This window comes from Amblyomma mixtum, chromosome 1, assembly GCF_055824585.1.
Source record: "Amblyomma mixtum isolate Tamu chromosome 1, ASM5582458v1, whole genome shotgun sequence".
In the NCBI taxonomy this organism is placed as follows: Eukaryota; Metazoa; Arthropoda; class Arachnida; order Ixodida; family Ixodidae; genus Amblyomma; species Amblyomma mixtum.
This window is the reverse complement of record NC_143012.1, coordinates 119,921,861-119,935,704: the sequence shown is the minus strand read 5'-3', so window position 1 is coordinate 119,935,704 and position 13,844 is coordinate 119,921,861.

Sequence of the window (13,844 nt, the reverse complement as noted above, 5' to 3'; positions counted from 1 at the left end):
TAACACTGCGTGTCCGGCTGGCTTTGCATAATTATAGGAGACTTCCGACCGCCTTGGGAGCTGAGAATTTCGGCTCAACTGCTCTGCCGCGACTGAAACACTGCGTGTCCGGCTGGCGTTGCATAATTCTAGAACACTTCCGACCGCCTTGGGAGCTGATAATTTCGGCTCAACTACTCTGCCGCGACTGAAACACTGCGTGTCCGGCTGGCGTTGCATAATTATAGGACAATTCCGACCGCCTTGGGAGCTGAGAATTTCGACTCAACTGCTCTGCCGCGACTGAAACACTGCGTATCCGGCTGTCGTTGCATAATTCTAGGACACTTCCGACCGCCTTGGGAGCTGAGAATTTCGACTCAACTGCTCAGCCGCGACGGAAACACTGCGTGTCCGGGTGGCGTTGCATAATTCTAGAACACTTCCGACCGCCTTGGGAGCTGAGAATTTCGGCTGAACTGCTCTGCCGCGACTGAAACACTGCGTGTCCGGCTGGCGTTGCATAATTCTAGAACGCTTCCGACCGCCTTGGGAGCTGAGAATTTCGGCTCAACTGCTCTCCCGCGACTGAAACACAGCGTGTCCGGCTGGCGTTGCATAATTCTAGAACGCTTGCGACGGCCTTGTTAGGCGAGAATTTCGGCTCAACTGCTCTGCCGCGACTGAAACACTGCGTGTCCGGCTGGAGTTGCATAATTCTAGAACGCTTCCGACCGCCTTGGGAGCTGATAATTTCGGCTCAACTACTCTGCCGCGACTTTAACACTGCGTGTCCGGCTGGCTTTGCATAATTATAGGAGACTTCCGACCGCCTTGGGAGCTGAGAATTTCGGCTCAACTGCTCTGCCGCGACTGGAACACTGCGTGTCCGGCTGGCGTTGCATAATTCTAGAACGCTTCCGACCGCATTGGGAGGCAAGAATTTCGGCTCAAGTGCTCTGCCGCGACTGAAACACTGCGTGTCCGGCTGGAGTTGCATAATTCTAGAACGCTTCCGACCGCCTTGGGAGCAGAGAATTTCGGCTAAACTGCTCTGCCGCGACTGAAACACTGCGTATCCGGCTGTCGTTGCATAATTCTAGGACACTTCCGACCGCCTTGGGAGCTGAGAATTTCGGCTCAACTGCTCTGCCGCGACTGAAACACTGCGTGTCTGGCTGGCGTTGCATAATTCTAGAACGCTTCCGACCGCCTTGGAAGCTGAGAATTTCGGCTAAACTGCTCTGCCGCGACAGAAACACTGCGTGTCCGGCTGGCGTTGCATAATTCTAGAACACTTCCGACCGCCTTGGGAGCTGAGAATTTCGGCTCAACTGCTCAGCCGCGACTGAAACACTGCGTGTCCGGGTGGCGTTGCATAATTCTAGAACACTTCCGACCGCCTTGGGAGCTGAGAATTTCGGCTGAACTGCTCTGCCGCGACTGAAACACTGCGTGTCCGGCTGGCGTTGCATAATTCTAGAACACTTCCGACCGCCTTGGGAGCTGAGAATTTCGGCTCAACTGTTCTGCCGCGACTGAAACACTGCGTGTCCGGCTGGCGTTGCATAATTTTAGAACACTTCCGACCGCCTTGGGAGCTGAGAATTTCGGCTGAACTGCTCTGCCGCGACTGAAACACTGCGTGTCCGGCTGGCGTTGCATAATTCTAGAACGCTTCCGACCGCCTTGGGAGCTGAGAATTTCGGCTCAACTGCTCTGCCACGACTGAAACACAGCGTGTCCGGCTGGCGTTGCATAATTCTCGAACGCTTCCGACCGCCTTGGGAGGCGAGAATTTCAGCTCAACTGCTCTGCCGCGACTGAAACACTGCGTGTCCGGCTGGAGTTGCTTAATTCTAGAACGCTTCCGACCGCCTTAGGAGCTGAGAATTTCGGCTCAACTGCTCTGCCGCGACTGGAACACTGCGTGTCCGGGTGACGTTGCATAATTCTAGAACACTTCCGACCGCCTTGGGAGCTGAGAATTTCGGCTCAACTGCTCTGCCGCGACTGAAACACTGCGTGTTCAGCTATTTGCATAATTCTAGAACGCTTGCGACCGCCTTGGGAGCTGAGAATTTCGGCTCAACTGCTCTGCCGCGACTAAAACACAGCGAGTCCGGCTGGCGTTGCATAATTCTAGAACGCTTCCGACCGCCTTGGGAGCTGAGAATTTCGGCTCAAGTGCTCTGCCGCGACTGAAACACTGCGTGTCCGGCTGGAGTTGCATAATTCTAGAACGCTTCCGACCGCCTTGGGAGCAGAGAATTTCGGCTAAACTGCTCTGCCGCGACAGAAACACTGCGGGTCCTGCTGGCGTTGCATAATTCTAGAACACTTCCGACCGCCTTGGGAGCTGAGCATTTCGGCTCAACTGCTCTGCCGCGACTGAAACACTGTGTGTCCGGCTGGCGTTGCATAATTCTAGAACGCTTCCGACCGCCTTGGGAGCTGAGAAGTTTTGCTCAACTGCTCTGCCGCGACTGAAATACTGCGTGTCCGGCTGGCGTTGCATAATTCTAGAACACTTCCGGCCGCCTTGGGAGCTGAGAATTTCGGCTCAACTGCTCTGCCGCGACTGAAACACTGCGCGTCCGGCTGGCGTTGCATAATTCTAGAACACTTCCGACCGCCTTGGGAGCTGATAATTTCGGCTCAACTACTCTGCCGCGACTTTAACACTGCGTGTCCGGCTGGCTTTGCATAATTATAGGAGACTTCCGACCGCCTTGGGAGCTGAAAATTTCGGCTCAACTGCTCTGCCGCGACTGAAACACTGCGTGTCCGGCTGGCGTTGCATAATTCTAGAACACTTCCGACCGCCTTGGGAGCTGATAATTTCGGCTCAACTACTCTGCCGCGACTGAAACACTGCGTGTCCGGCTGGCGTTGCATAATTATAGGACAATTCCGACCGCCTTGGGAGCTGAGAATTTCGACTCAACTGCTCTGCCGCGACTGAAACACTGCGTATCCGGCTGTCGTTGCATAATTCTAGGACACTTCCGACCGCCTTGGGAGCTGAGAATTTCGGCTCAACTGCTCAGCCGCGACTGAAACACTGCGTGTCCGGGTGGCGTTGCATAATTCTAGAACACTTCCGACCGCCTTGGGAGCTGAGAATTTCGGCTGAACTGCTCTGCCGCGACTGAAACACTGCGTGTCCGGCTGGCGTTGCATAATTCTAGAACGCTTCCGACCGCCTTGGGAGCTGAGAATTTCGGCTCAACTGCTCTCCCGCGACTGAAACACTGCGTGTCCGGCTGGAGTTGCATAATTCTAGAACGCTTCCGACCGCCTTGGGAGCTGATAATTTCGGCTCAACTACTCTGCTGCGACTTTAACACTGCGTGTCCGGCTGGCTTTGCATAATTATAGGAGACTTCCGACCGCCTTGGGAGCTGAGAATTTCGGCTCAACTGCTCTGCCGCGACTGGAACACTGCGTGTCCGGCTGGCGTTGCATAATTCTAGAACGCTTCCGACCGCATTGGGAGGCAAGAATTTCGGCTCAAGTGCTCTGACGCGACTGAAACACTGCGTGTCCGGCTGGAGTTGCATAATTCTAGAACGCTTCCGACCGCCTTGGGAGCAGAGAATTTCGGCTAAACTGCTCTGCCGCGACTGAAACACTGCGTATCCGGCTGTCGTTGCATAATTCTAGGACACTTCCGACCGCCTTGGGAGCTGAGAATTTCGGCTCAACTGCTCTGCCGCGACTGAAACACTGCGTGTCTGGCTGGCGTTGCATAATTCTAGAACGCTTCCGACCGCCTTGGAAGCTGAGAATTTCGGCTAAACTGCTCTGCCGCGACAGAAACACTGCGTGTCCGGCTGGCGTTGCATAATTCTAGAACACTTCCGACCGCCTTGGGAGCTGAGAATTTCGGCTCAACTGCTCAGCCGCGACTGAAACACTGCGTGTCCGGGTGGCGTTGCATAATTCTAGAACACTTCCGACCGCCTTGGGAGCTGAGAATTTCGGCTGAACTGCTCTGCCGCGACTGAAACACTGCGTGTCCGGCTGGCGTTGCATAATTCTAGAACGCTTGCGACGGCCTTGTTAGGCGAGAATTTCGGCTCAACTGCTCTGCCGCGACTGAAACACTGCGGGTCCTGCTGGCGTTGCATAATTCTAGAACACTTCCGACCGCCTTGGGAGCTGATAATTTCGGCTCAACTACTCTGCCGCGACTTTAACACTGCGTGTCCGGCTGGCTTTGCATAATTATAGGAGACTTCCGACCGCCTTGGGAGCTGAGAAATTCGGCTCAACTGCTCTGCCGCGACTGAAACACTGCGTGTCCGGCTGGCGTTGCATAATTCTAGAACACTTCCGACCGCCTTGGGAGCTGATAATTTCGGCTCAACTACTCTGCCGCGACTGAAACACTGCGTGTCCGGCTGGCGTTGCATAATTATAGGACAATTCCGACCGCCTTGGGAGCTGAGAATTTCGACTCAACTGCTCTGCCGCGACTGAAACACTGCGTATCCGGCTGTCGTTGCATAATTCTAGGACACTTCCGACCGCCTTGGGAGCTGAGAATTTCGGCTCAACTGCTCTGCCGCGACTGAAACACTGCGTGTCTGGCTGGCGTTGCATAATTCTAGAACGCTTCCGACCGCCTTGGAAGCTGAGAATTTCGGCTAAACTGCTCTGCCGCGACAGAACCACTGCGTGTCCGGCTGGCGTTGCATAATTCTAGAACACTTCCGACCGCCTTGGGAGCTGAGAATTTCGGCTCAACTGCTCAGCCGCGACTGAAACACTGCGTGTCCGGGTGGCGTTGCATAATTCTAGAACACTTCCGACCGCCTTGGGAGCTGAGAATTTCGGCTGAACTGCTCTGCCGCGACTGAAACACTGCGTGTCCGGCTGGCGTTGCATAATTCTAGAACGCTTCCGACCGCCTTGGGAGCTGAGAATTTCGGCTCAACTGCTCTCCCGCGACTGAAACAGCGTGTCCGGCTGGCGTTGCATAATTGTAGAACGCTTGCGACGGCCTTGTTAGGCGAGAATTTCGGCTCAACTGCTCTGCCGCGACTGAAACACTGCGTGTCCGGCTGGCGTTGCATAATTCTAGAACACTTCCGACCGCCTTGGGAGCTGATAATTTCGGCTCAACTACTCTGCCGCGACTTTAACACTGCGTGTCCGGCTGGCTTTGCATAATTATAGGAGACTTCCGACCGCCTTGGGAGCTGAGAATTTCGGCTCAACTGCTCTGCCGCGACTGAAACACTGCGTGTCCGGCTGGCGTTGCATAATTCTAGAACACTTCCGACCGCCTTGGGAGCTGATAATTTCGGCTCAACTACTCTGCCGCGACTGAAACACTGCGTGTCCGGCTGGCGTTGCATAATTATAGGACAATTCCGACCGCCTTGGGAGCTGAGAATTTCGACTCAACTGCTCTGCCGCGACTGAAACACTGCGTATCCGGCTGTCGTTGCATAATTCTAGGACACTTCCGACCGCCTTGGGAGCTGAGAATTTCGACTCAACTACTCTGCCGCGACTGAAACACTGCGTGTCCGGCTGGCGTTGCATAATTATAGGACAATTCCGACCGCCTTGGGAGCTGAGAATTTCGACTCAACTGCTCTGCCGCGACTGAAACACTGCGTATCCGGCTGTCGTTGCATAATTCTAGGACACTTCCGACCGCCTTGGGAGCTGAGAATTTCGACTCAACTGCTCAGCCGCGACGGAAACACTGCGTGTCCGGGTGGCGTTGCATAATTCTAGAACACTTCCGACCGCCTTGGGAGCTGAGAATTTCGGCTGAACTGCTCTGCCGCGACTGAAACACTGCGTGTCCGGCTGGCGTTGCATAATTCTAGAACGCTTCCGACCGCCTTGGGAGCTGAGAATTTCGGCTCAACTGCTCTCCCGCGACTGAAACACAGCGTGTCCGGCTGGCGTTGCATAATTCTAGAACGCTTCCGACCGCCTTGGAAGCTGAGAATTTCGGCTAAACTGCTCTGCCGCGACAGAAACACTGCGTGTCCGGCTGGCGTTGCATAATTCTAGAACACTTCCGACCGCCTTGGGAGCTGAGAATTTCGGCTCAACTGCTCAGCCGCGACTGAAACACTGCGTGTCCGGGTGGCGTTGCATAATTCTAGAACACTTCCGACCGCCTTGGGAGCTGAGAATTTCGGCTGAACTGCTCTGCCGCGACTGAAACACTGCGTGTCCGGCTGGCGTTGCATAATTCTAGAACGCTTCCGACCGCCTTGGGAGCTGAGAATTTCGGCTCAACTGCTCTCCCGCGACTGAAACACAGCGTGTCCGGCTGGCGTTGCATAATTGTAGAACGCTTGCGACGGCCTTGTTAGGCGAGAATTTCGGCTCAACTGCTCTGCCGCGACTGAAACACTGCGTGTCCGGCTGGCGTTGCATAATTCTAGAACACTTCCGACCGCCTTGGGAGCTGATAATTTCGGCTCAACTACTCTGCCGCGACTTTAACACTGCGTGTCCGGCTGGCTTTGCATAATTATAGGAGACTTCCGACCGCCTTGGGAGCTGAGAATTTCGGCTCAACTGCTCTGCCGCGACTGAAACACTGCGTGTCCGGCTGGCGTTGCATAATTCTAGAACACTTCCGACCGCCTTGGGAGCTGATAATTTCGGCTCAACTACTCTGCCGCGACTGAAACACTGCGTGTCCGGCTGGCGTTGCATAATTATAGGACAATTCCGACCGCCTTGGGAGCTGAGAATTTCGACTCAACTGCTCTGCCGCGACTGAAACACTGCGTATCCGGCTGTCGTTGCATAATTCTAGGACACTTCCGACCGCCTTGGGAGCTGAGAATTTCGACTCAACTGCTCAGCCGCGACGGAAACACTGCGTGTCCGGGTGGCGTTGCATAATTCTAGAACACTTCCGACCGCCTTGGGAGCTGAGAATTTCGGCTGAACTGCTCTGCCGCGACTGAAACACTGCGTGTCCGGCTGGCGTTGCATAATTCTAGAACGCTTCCGACCGCCTTGGGAGCTGAGAATTTCGGCTCAACTGCTCTCCCGCGACTGAAACACAGCGTGTCCGGCTGGCGTTGCATAATTCTAGAACGCTTGCGACGGCCTTGTTAGGCGAGAATTTCGGCTCAACTGCTCTGCCGCGACTGAAACACTGCGTGTCCGGCTGGAGTTGCATAATTCTAGAACGCTTCCGACCGCCTTGGGAGCTGATAATTTCGGCTCAACTACTCTGCCGCGACTTTAACACTGCGTGTCCGGCTGGCTTTGCATAATTATAGGAGACTTCCGACCGCCTTGGGAGCTGAGAATTTCGGCTCAACTGCTCTGCCGCGACTGGAACACTGCGTGTCCGGCTGGCGTTGCATAATTCTAGAACGCTTCCGACCGCATTGGGAGGCAAGAATTTCGGCTCAAGTGCTCTGCCGCGACTGAAACACTGCGTGTCCGGCTGGAGTTGCATAATTCTAGAACGCTTCCGACCGCCTTGGGAGCAGAGAATTTCGGCTAAACTGCTCTGCCGCGACTGAAACACTGCGTATCCGGCTGTCGTTGCATAATTCTAGGACACTTCCGACCGCCTTGGGAGCTGAGAATTTCGGCTCAACTGCTCTGCCGCGACTGAAACACTGCGTGTCTGGCTGGCGTTGCATAATTCTAGAACGCTTCCGACCGCCTTGGAAGCTGAGAATTTCGGCTAAACTGCTCTGCCGCGACAGAAACACTGCGTGTCCGGCTGGCGTTGCATAATTCTAGAACACTTCCGACCGCCTTGGGAGCTGAGAATTTCGGCTCAACTGCTCAGCCGCGACTGAAACACTGCGTGTCCGGGTGGCGTTGCATAATTCTAGAACACTTCCGACCGCCTTGGGAGCTGAGAATTTCGGCTGAACTGCTCTGCCGCGACTGAAACACTGCGTGTCCGGCTGGCGTTGCATAATTCTAGAACACTTCCGACCGCCTTGGGAGCTGAGAATTTCGGCTCAACTGTTCTGCCGCGACTGAAACACTGCGTGTCCGGCTGGCGTTGCATAATTTTAGAACACTTCCGACCGCCTTGGGAGCTGAGAATTTCGGCTGAACTGCTCTGCCGCGACTGAAACACTGCGTGTCCGGCTGGCGTTGCATAATTCTAGAACGCTTCCGACCGCCTTGGGAGCTGAGAATTTCGGCTCAACTGCTCTGCCACGACTGAAACACAGCGTGTCCGGCTGGCGTTGCATAATTCTCGAACGCTTCCGACCGCCTTGGGAGGCGAGAATTTCAGCTCAACTGCTCTGCCGCGACTGAAACACTGCGTGTCCGGCTGGAGTTGCTTAATTCTAGAACGCTTCCGACCGCCTTAGGAGCTGAGAATTTCGGCTCAACTGCTCTGCCGCGACTGGAACACTGCGTGTCCGGGTGACGTTGCATAATTCTAGAACACTTCCGACCGCCTTGGGAGCTGAGAATTTCGGCTCAACTGCTCTGCCGCGACTGAAACACTGCGTGTTCAGCTATTTGCATAATTCTAGAACGCTTGCGACCGCCTTGGGAGCTGAGAATTTCGGCTCAACTGCTCTGCCGCGACTAAAACACAGCGAGTCCGGCTGGCGTTGCATAATTCTAGAACGCTTCCGACCGCCTTGGGAGCTGAGAATTTCGGCTCAAGTGCTCTGCCGCGACTGAAACACTGCGTGTCCGGCTGGAGTTGCATAATTCTAGAACGCTTCCGACCGCCTTGGGAGCAGAGAATTTCGGCTAAACTGCTCTGCCGCGACAGAAACACTGCGGGTCCTGCTGGCGTTGCATAATTCTAGAACACTTCCGACCGCCTTGGGAGCTGAGCATTTCGGCTCAACTGCTCTGCCGCGACTGAAACACTGTGTGTCCGGCTGGCGTTGCATAATTCTAGAACGCTTCCGACCGCCTTGGGAGCTGAGAAGTTTTGCTCAACTGCTCTGCCGCGACTGAAATACTGCGTGTCCGGCTGGCGTTGCATAATTCTAGAACACTTCCGGCCGCCTTGGGAGCTGAGAATTTCGGCTCAACTGCTCTGCCGCGACTGAAACACTGCGTGTCCGGCTGGCGTTGCATAATTCTAGAACACTTCCGACCGCCTTGGGAGCTGATAATTTCGGCTCAACTACTCTGCCGCGACTTTAACACTGCGTGTCCGGCTGGCTTTGCATAATTATAGGAGACTTCCGACCGCCTTGGGAGCTGAAAATTTCGGCTCAACTGCTCTGCCGCGACTGAAACACTGCGTGTCCGGCTGGCGTTGCATAATTCTAGAACACTTCCGACCGCCTTGGGAGCTGATAATTTCGGCTCAACTACTCTGCCGCGACTGAAACACTGCGTGTCCGGCTGGCGTTGCATAATTATAGGACAATTCCGACCGCCTTGGGAGCTGAGAATTTCGACTCAACTGCTCTGCCGCGACTGAAACACTGCGTATCCGGCTGTCGTTGCATAATTCTAGGACACTTCCGACCGCCTTGGGAGCTGAGAATTTCGGCTCAACTGCTCAGCCGCGACTGAAACACTGCGTGTCCGGGTGGCGTTGCATAATTCTAGAACACTTCCGACCGCCTTGGGAGCTGAGAATTTCGGCTGAACTGCTCTGCCGCGACTGAAACACTGCGTGTCCGGCTGGCGTTGCATAATTCTAGAACGCTTCCGACCGCCTTGGGAGCTGAGAATTTCGGCTCAACTGCTCTCCCGCGACTGAAACACAGCGTGTCCGGCTGGCGTTGCATAATTCTAGAACGCTTGCGACGGCCTTGTTAGGCGAGAATTTCGGCTCAACTGCTCTGCCGCGACTGAAACACTGCGTGTCCGGCTGGAGTTGCATAATTCTAGAACGCTTCCGACCGCCTTGGGAGCTGATAATTTCGGCTCAACTACTCTGCTGCGACTTTAACACTGCGTGTCCGGCTGGCTTTGCATAATTATAGGAGACTTCCGACCGCCTTGGGAGCTGAGAATTTCGGCTCAACTGCTCTGCCGCGACTGGAACACTGCGTGTCCGGCTGGCGTTGCATAATTCTAGAACGCTTCCGACCGCATTGGGAGGCAAGAATTTCGGCTCAAGTGCTCTGACGCGACTGAAACACTGCGTGTCCGGCTGGAGTTGCATAATTCTAGAACGCTTCCGACCGCCTTGGGAGCAGAGAATTTCGGCTAAACTGCTCTGCCGCGACTGAAACACTGCGTATCCGGCTGTCGTTGCATAATTCTAGGACACTTCCGACCGCCTTGGGAGCTGAGAATTTCGGCTCAACTGCTCTGCCGCGACTGAAACACTGCGTGTCTGGCTGGCGTTGCATAATTCTAGAACGCTTCCGACCGCCTTGGAAGCTGAGAATTTCGGCTAAACTGCTCTGCCGCGACAGAAACACTGCGTGTCCGGCTGGCGTTGCATAATTCTAGAACACTTCCGACCGCCTTGGGAGCTGAGAATTTCGGCTCAACTGCTCAGCCGCGACTGAAACACTGCGTGTCCGGGTGGCGTTGCATAATTCTAGAACACTTCCGACCGCCTTGGGAGCTGAGAATTTCGGCTGAACTGCTCTGCCGCGACTGAAACACTGCGTGTCCGGCTGGCGTTGCATAATTCTAGAACGCTTGCGACGGCGAGAATTTCGTTAGGCGAGAATTTCGGCTCAACTGCTCTGCCGCGACTGAAACACTGCGGGTCCTGCTGGCGTTGCATAATTCTAGAACACTTCCGACCGCCTTGGGAGCTGAGAATTTCGACTCAACTGCTCTGCCGCGACTGAAACACTGCGTATCCGGCTGTCGTTGCATAATTCTAGGACACTTCCGACCGCCTTGGGAGCTGAGAATTTCGGCTCAACTGCTCTGCCGCGACTGAAACACTGCGTGTCTGGCTGGCGTTGCATAATTCTAGAACGCTTCCGACCGCCTTGGAAGCTGAGAATTTCGGCTAAACTGCTCTGCCGCGACAGAAACACTGCGTGTCCGGCTGGCGTTGCATAATTCTAGAACACTTCCGACCGCCTTGGGAGCTGAGAATTTCGGCTCAACTGCTCAGCCGCGACTGAAACACTGCGTGTCCGGGTGGCGTTGCATAATTCTAGAACACTTCCGACCGCCTTGGGAGCTGAGAATTTCGGCTGAACTGCTCTGCCGCGACTGAAACACTGCGTGTCCGGCTGGCGTTGCATAATTCTAGAACGCTTCCGACCGCCTTGGGAGCTGAGAATTTCGGCTCAACTGCTCTCCCGCGACTGAAACACAGCGTGTCCGGCTGGCGTTGCATAATTGTAGAACGCTTGCGACGGCCTTGTTAGGCGAGAATTTCGGCTCAACTGCTCTGCCGCGACTGAAACACTGCGTGTCCGGCTGGCGTTGCATAATTCTAGAACACTTCCGACCGCCTTGGGAGCTGATAATTTCGGCTCAACTACTCTGCCGCGACTTTAACACTGCGTGTCCGGCTGGCTTTGCATAATTATAGGAGACTTCCGACCGCCTTGGGAGCTGAGAATTTCGGCTCAACTGCTCTGCCGCGACTGAAACACTGCGTGTCCGGCTGGCGTTGCATAATTCTAGAACACTTCCGACCGCCTTGGGAGCTGATAATTTCGGCTCAACTACTCTGCCGCGACTGAAACACTGCGTGTCCGGCTGGCGTTGCATAATTATAGGACAATTCCGACCGCCTTGGGAGCTGAGAATTTCGACTCAACTGCTCTGCCGCGACTGAAACACTGCGTATCCGGCTGTCGTTGCATAATTCTAGGACACTTCCGACCGCCTTGGGAGCTGAGAATTTCGACTCAACTGCTCAGCCGCGACGGAAACACTGCGTGTCCGGGTGGCGTTGCATAATTCTAGAACACTTCCGACCGCCTTGGGAGCTGAGAATTTCGGCTGAACTGCTCTGCCGCGACTGAAACACTGCGTGTCCGGCTGGCGTTGCATAATTCTAGAACGCTTCCGACCGCCTTGGGAGCTGAGAATTTCGGCTCAACTGCTCTCCCGCGACTGAAACACAGCGTGTCCGGCTGGCGTTGCATAATTCTAGAACGCTTGCGACGGCCTTGTTAGGCGAGAATTTCGGCTCAACTGCTCTGCCGCGACTGAAACACTGCGTGTCCGGCTGGAGTTGCATAATTCTAGAACGCTTCCGACCGCATTGGGAGGCAAGAATTTCGGCTGAACTGCTCTGCCGCGACTGAAACACTGCGTGTCCGGCTGGCGTTCCATAATTCTAGAACGCTTCCGACCGCCTTGGGAGCTGAGAATTTCGGCTCAACTGCTCTGCCACGACTGAAACACAGCGTGTCCGGCTGGCGTTGCATAATTCTCGAACGCTTCCGACCGCCTTGGGAGGCGAGAATTTCAGCTCAACTGCTCTGCCGCGACTGAAACACTGCGTGTCCGGCTGGAGTTGCTTAATTCTAGAACGCTTCCGACCGCCTTAGGAGCTGAGAATTTCGGCTCAACTGCTCTGCCGCGACTGGAACACTGCGTGTCCGGGTGACGTTGCATAATTCTAGAACACTTCCGACCGCCTTGGGAGCTGAGAATTTCGGCTCAACTGCTCTGCCGCGACTGAAACACTGCGTGTTCAGCTATTTGCATAATTCTAGAACGCTTGCGACCGCCTTGGGAGCTGAGAATTTCGGCTCAACTGCTCTGCCGCGACTAAAACACAGCGAGTCCGGCTGGCGTTGCATAATTCTAGAACGCTTCCGACCGCCTTGGGAGCTGAGAATTTCGGCTCAAGTGCTCTGCCGCGACTGAAACACTGCGTGTCCGGCTGGAGTTGCATAATTCTAGAACGCTTCCGACCGCCTTGGGAGCAGAGAATTTCGGCTAAACTGCTCTGCCGCGACAGAAACACTGCGGGTCCTGCTGGCGTTGCATAATTCTAGAACACTTCCGACCGCCTTGGGAGCTGAGCATTTCGGCTCAACTGCTCTGCCGCGACTGAAACACTGTGTGTCCGGCTGGCGTTGCATAATTCTAGAACGCTTCCGACCGCCTTGGGAGCTGAGAAGTTTTGCTCAACTGCTCTGCCGCGACTGAAATACTGCGTGTCCGGCTGGCGTTGCATAATTCTAGAACACTTCCGGCCGCCTTGGGAGCTGAGAATTTCGGCTCAACTGCTCTGCCGCGACTGAAACACTGCGTGTCCGGCTGGCGTTGCATAATTCTAGAACACTTCCGACCGCCTTGGGAGCTGATAATTTCGGCTCAACTACTCTGCCGCGACTTTAACACTGCGTGTCCGGCTGGCTTTGCATAATTATAGGAGACTTCCGACCGCCTTGGGAGCTGAAAATTTCGGCTCAACTGCTCTGCCGCGACTGAAACACTGCGTGTCCGGCTGGCGTTGCATAATTCTAGAACACTTCCGACCGCCTTGGGAGCTGATAATTTCGGCTCAACTACTCTGCCGCGACTGAAACACTGCGCGTCCGGCTGGCGTTGCATAATTATAGGACAATTCCGACCGCCTTGGGAGCTGAGAATTTCGACTCAACTGCTCTGCCGCGACTGAAACACTGCGTATCCGGCTGTCGTTGCATAATTCTAGGACACTTCCGACCGCCTTGGGAGCTGAGAATTTCGGCTCAACTGCTCAGCCGCGACTGAAACACTGCGTGTCCGGGTGGCGTTGCATAATTCTAGAACACTTCCGACCGCCTTGGGAGCTGAGAATTTCGGCTGAACTGCTCTGCCGCGACTGAAACAATGCGTGTCCGGCTGGCGTTGCATAATTCTAGAACGCTTCCGACCGCCTTGGGAGCTGAGAATTTCGGCTCAACTGCTCTCCCGCGACTGAAACACAGCGTGTCCGGCTGGCGTTGCATAATTCTAGAACGCTTGCGACGGCCTTGTTAGGCGAGAATTTC